The sequence below is a fragment of the Adiantum capillus-veneris genome, chromosome 26 (genome assembly GCF_014529385.1).
Source record: "Adiantum capillus-veneris isolate H3 chromosome 26, ASM1452938v2, whole genome shotgun sequence".
In the NCBI taxonomy this organism is placed as follows: Eukaryota; Viridiplantae; Streptophyta; class Polypodiopsida; order Polypodiales; family Pteridaceae; genus Adiantum; species Adiantum capillus-veneris.
In genome coordinates, this window is record NC_140956.1 from 72,509,404 (window position 1) to 72,515,908 (window position 6,505).

A 6,505-nucleotide genomic window follows, 5' to 3' on the forward strand; every position below is an offset into this window, starting at 1 on the left:
CATTTCAAAAACTAAAACTAGCATTGGTATTGGCATCAATCCTTAAATCAGTAGATTGGAGCACGATCTTTTATGTACATGTTGATGCCTCTGCTTTTGCCATTGGATGTATCCTTGCACAACCTGGAGAAGAAACTATGGACTTTCCCATATGCTATGCTAGCCATCAATTGAATAGTGCCAAACAAAATTACACAATCACTGAAAGGAAAGGATTGGGAATGGTTTATGATGTGAAAAAATTCAGGCATTATCTCTTACCCAATCAACTCATTTTCTTTGTGGATCATCGACTTGCACTATTGTATCTTGTTAACAAGCCATGCAACATAGGCAGAATAGTAGATGGTTCATCATCTTGCTTGAATTCAATTTCAAAATTGTGGTAAAGAAGGGGACAACCCATCAAAGGGTTGATCACCTTTCTTGGCTAGTAAATGGAGAGAACCCGGAAGGAGTTGAAGATGATTTTCTAGATGCATATCTCTTTAACCTAGAAATGATACTTAGGTGGAATGAGAGTATAATTCCAATTTGACCATAGGACAATTGTTGATGGACCGAGTGAGGATAGTTGATAGGAGATTGATCGAGCAAAGTGATCCTTTTCAACTGCTCAACAAATGACTATATCATAGAGATTTGGATGGTATCCTATGGTCGTGTATCAAAGCCTTTGATACTCCTTTGTACCTAAGGGAAGCACATGTCACAATGAACTTTGTCCATCACGAGAAAATGAGAACCTACCAAAACTTGATGAGAATAGGAGTTACATGTATGTTAAGAATGTCAAATAATTACAAGAAGAGCCCTATCACCCACACTAATGGTCAAGCCGAGAGTACCAACAAAGTCTTATGCACAGTTCTAACCAAAATTATAAATGAAAATAGGTCGGATTGGGATCAAAAGTTGTCCTCTTACATTTGGGCCTATAGAGTTGCATACAAGAATGTTCTAGGGACTACACCTTATAACATGGTATTTGGACTTAATGCAATTTTACCCATAGAGTCTTTGTTCCAACCCTACGAATAGCAAATAAACTTGAATGCATTGGACATGAATGGTTTGACATGTTGGACGACCTAGAGAAGTTGAATGAAACTAGGTTAAAGACAGTCGTCACAATATACGCCCAAAAACAATGCATGAAAGAGTTTCATGACAAGTATGTGAAGTTTAAAGACTTTTCTCCAAGAGAATTATGTGCTTGTCTACACTCTTAAGCAAAAAACAAAGAAATTGAAAAAGCGAGGAATGGGACATTCATGATTCATTCCCTATCACCTAGTGGGGCCATTAAGCTTGCTATATTGGATGGACAAGAAATTCCCACTTGGATTTGTGGTTGCAGGTTAAAGAAACATCACTTGCTACTGACTCAAGAGATGCTAAAAAGAGCCCATGCAGTCACAAACACACAAGAAAAGCACGATCTTGAGGTTTTACATGCACAATAAGAGGCTAGAGAGCTGGTAACAAAAAGAAAGCAGAGAAAAGAAAATTTTGAGACTCGTAAGACTGTGCGTATTTACCAGATTATAAGCATTGAGAAAGATGAATAAAGTTTGGACCCATACATTTTTGCAAAACTAGGAGCCAACATATTACGTATTCATGCGCTTGTCAATTTTGGGTGAATACAATAAGTTGGGCTTTGTACTAGCCAATTCTAGAGTTGGTCCTCCAACCATTGAAAAGAACATTTACAGATTCAATGGAACTGTCAGTATTGCTACAGGTTATGTGGAGCTCATGATACACATCAATGGATACACATGTCCCTATAATTCCTTTGTACGACCTCCAATTTTGCGTGATAATCACCCAATACTACACCATGGCAACGCAAATACAAGGTGTATATACGTTGGTTAGAAAACCAAGTGCATTTTACAACTGACCATCATGTGAAATTTGTCGATTTTGCTTCCATGGAAGATACCAGGTACCTTTTTGAGAATGCCAGTGCAAAAAAAAAAAAGGCCAACAACTTCAATGCAATAGAGGCACAACAAGTACCACTAACCATTATAGGAAATGGTAGCTATAGGGTCTATTGATAGCCTTGAAGGTGTAACTGCGAGTAATTTGCTCCCTTCAATACAAGTCATGAACGACCAATCAACTGTTTTGGAAGCACAACCACCTATCACCAAGACAGTCTAAAAAATTGTTAGCTCAACATCTTCAAATAAGTCAGTTTGGAATAAAGAAACCAAGCAAATGTGGATACGAAAACAAACGCGTGCTCAAGTCAAGCCAAAGCAACCAAAAGCCCCCTCTAACGACAGATTTAGATACCTAAAGGAACTCCCTGAATTGAAGTAAACTTCATGTGGATTCCCAAACTCCGACTACAAGGCTTATTCCCAAGAATGCGACAACAATTTTTCCCCATAGCTAAATGAGAAAATCAGAGTGTCATGCGGCCTACTCAAATTCCAAAACCACAAAAACTTAGATACAGACAAGTGTGGATACCTAAAATCATTACAATGCCACAATCAACAAAACAAAAGGGGGTTCCAAAGCAAAGAGATTCCATGCAAGCCACAACCCACACTGATGTTTCAAAGCCACCACACTACTCTTCAAAGTCAGAACCCACTACATTGGTGTAGCGACCTAAACCTCAAAAACAAATCCAACCATATAAAAGTCAGAACCTTTTGACAATTTTTTGACCAGCTATTGAGCTACAATGCTTATTACATGGTGTACGTTCTCCTCGGGGGGTTCACTATTCAATACCCCCCTATATAACGTGCATTCGCGGGTATTAAGAAAACCCGTCTTTTAACATGTTTGAATGAATAAAATGACCCCTTGTTTTAGGAAAATTTTCCAAAATTGAATATAAAAACCTCTTATCTTAATGTATCTCTGTTAAATTGCCTAAAATTTTTGCATTTTAAAACCCCTCCTCTTGAACTGACATTATACATTAACATGATTACATAATGCACCCTCGAGACGTTCTCTAATGCAAGAACAACTAAAGCTCCCCATTCTATGTACTTATGCAATTTGCTTAAGACCCACTTCTCGCACATCATTACTTTTTTCATGCACTGATCAAGTATGCATACGTAGGGCCCCTCACATGGCCTTGCATAAGGCACTGTTTTGATGACCATGCAAAACACAACCTTGATCATGCACCATTTTTTAGGAGTACTCCGACTAGGAGGGGGGGAGGCACTAAATGCAGACCTAGAAATAAAAGAGAAAAGGGTATAATTGCTTTATCAACATTTGTGTTATAGTTCATGTTTGACTTCTCATTTTTGAAACAATTTCTAATTTTGTTGCATGCAATTCTTTCATATAAACGACAAAAGGCAAGGCCACTACACAACACCAAACCACACAGTCACTACAGCTTACACCTGGGCTTAGCAACATAGCACACCTGTGACAATGAACTACAGCTTATGCCTGGGCTTACCAAAAGAGCACACTAGTGACAATCAACTACACCCAGTACATCCTTGAGATGCTCACCAGAAAGAAAAAGCACACAGAACTAACCTACTTATCAACTCCAAAGGTACTAACAAGGATAACATATCAAGCAATTGGTGGTGCCCAAGATTTGCCAGAGGGTCCCTCTCAAAATGACTAGATCCAATATCAAGAAGAGTCAAGTGATGAGGAAACAACAAAGTTGGGATTCACTTATACTACAACTTGCACCGGATCAAAGAGGAAGCTGCAAAAATTCCAGTCTATAAAAGAAGAGGCTATAGATAGGAAAGGCAAGAGACCAATTACAACCGACAAACCTGGTAAAGAGGAGAAAGCTCAGAAGAAAGCCAAAGAGGAAAGATTGGCCAAAGAATTCAAAAAGGAAAGAGTGGATGAAGGGGACTTTGCAAAAAAGTGGGTTATGCATAAGATACACACAAAGAATCCCATGGCCACGCCCATTACTATTGAACAATTGGAAGAGATCTGGGATCACATGGAGTGAGAAAAATTGGCATAAGAATCCAGGGTGGCAACATAGGCTAAAAAAGCTAAGGAGAGACCAGAGACAGACAACTTTACTGCAAGCTCACATTCCCATTCAAGGGGACATTCATATGGGGATTTCAGACATGAAACCGCACAAGCAGAGGAATCTCAGCCTAAGGCATCCCAAGCTCAAGAGACTCAAGAGGAATCGAAGGACCAAGATAGTTGCCCAAAGCCGCAGAATCCCCTGCAATGTAAGAAGAACTAAGGTGACCTATCCCCATACCAAGCACGTCAACTCGACAGTGGAGCAACATAGATCCATACTATCAAGCTTTGCAAAGAGTAGCTGCAGATATTTACAATGTTGCAGTGCAAGAGCATACCCATGACATGAATAGTAACGTGGCTCTACAAGGTGAGTTAACTGAAGCCTACGTAGAGCTACACATGCTCATAAATGAACATGAAGAAACCATTATAGAGGCTCAAATAGCAAGATAGGAAGTACAAGAATCAAAGGACCAACTGCTACCATAGCAAAAAAAATTGGCCAATGCTAAGGTGTCATAGAGGATTTACAATTGGTCTCACAAACATCATCAAACAAGCAAATACTGTAGAGAACCAATTGGCAATAGCTGAGATTCAATTGGTGAGTGAAAAAGAGGAATTGATGGCCCAATGACACTCAGTTGAGAAGATCAAGGCCAATCCTCGACTGACCCAACTAGCAAACACCGATGCTACACCTTTTGGTACGAGTGCCATAATTTTGAAGCTGGAAAGAGCTGTCAAAATTCAAGAACGCACGCAGCAAGATGCCACTGCAAAAACACTAGCACGAAAAGAAAGTCTCGAAGCAAAAAATGCCGCTCTTAAGAAAGAAATGAAGACCTAAAAGCTTTGATAGCCGCATTACAAGCAAAACTCGACTGCAGGTAGCCCAGGTTTACCTAAACAGATGATCATGGCGATCATGTCCAAGGTGGATAGGGAGATACACAAAGAGAGTCTGATGCACAACATGGTCAACCATAGATAGAGCAAACCAAGTCATCTTTTGAAGTGACACACACTGCACCCATTAGTGGTCAATACACAAGGAAAAAACAAACTACTCAAGAAGCACATGAAAAAAGTATGGCTCCAGAGACAAGAGCAGGGGTACAAACGAGCTTATAGTGCCTGAAACTTTAGCTGAAAGAACACACCGGTAAACAGAACAAGTCATCATTGAAATGAAGGAATAGGTTGTACATACAGAGGAAGAGCATTGGGAAAAATCACTAGAATGGGAGATTTGAATTCTCCATTCAATTAATCTACAGCTTCGTGACAATCAATGAAGATTGGTACATTCACTCACTATCGCTTCCTCTGATAAGATATGAATGTCTTTGTAGGAAAGCTGCCAGAAGTGTCAAAAGCTCAACCAAGTGAGCAACAACCAAAATGGAGAATGGCATGGCTTGAAAAGCATCCAAAGTGGAGAATCACATGATGAGGCCACCCACTCCACTTGAAAGAGATGTCACTTTTTGCTCAATGCCCCGAGTACAGACTTGGATTTAGCACGAAACATTAAAAAAATGACACCGCAATTGGCTGAACTACCCAGCTCTGCCAAGGCCCAAAGACAAAGAAAGATTAGATAAGAAGTATATGCTAAATACTCTCACAACAGCAGTCAAGCAGTATGAAGGACTTCACAATGCATCTTGTCAAATGTTCTAGAAAACATGCACGATGATGACTGCCTGCACCACCATGTACCATAAACCATGGATCTCAAAAATTTTCCATGGTTATCATTCTGGGAAGGAAACAAACGTCTAGTCTACGGCCTTAATAAGTGTCATAAAATCTAATATCTAACCAACCCAAATGATTTTCTCATATTAAATTGATCACTTAATGTGGGAGAATAAATGGGAACAAGTGTTAAGATATAGATATGTGCTTATAGATCTATCTCAACACGGGGCCAATAGTAAAGGGGCCCAAATGGTAGATGGTCTATCAAGAGCAAGGCTAACCAATGGAGCATAAGACCTTAGGGTTAGCTTCATTGAAGACCTCCAATAATGTGTGTAAAAGTCCTTTGACCTTAGGTAAGCTAGGGCTGAGCTTGAGGTGGGAACCCGGCCCAAGCTCGAGGTGCTTGTCGTGCTTGAGGTGCTTGTCTTGCTTGAGGTGCTTTTCATGCTTGAGGTGCTTGATTAAGATGCTTGAGATGCTTGACTGGCTCCATGCTTGAGGTGCTTGACTTGGTGCATGATTAAGGTGCTTGAGGTGCCTTGAGAAGCTTGCCTGAGATGCTTGTGGGAACACCCCCTACTTCAAGTGCTTAGTCATGCTTGATGACTAAGGGGCTTGCTCATCCAAAGTCAAAAATATCCCTACAAGGAGGGGGGCGAGCCTACAAGGGGGGGGGATGAGAGAGAACACACACACACACACACACACACACACACACACACACACACACACACACACACACACACACACACACACACACACACACACACACACACAC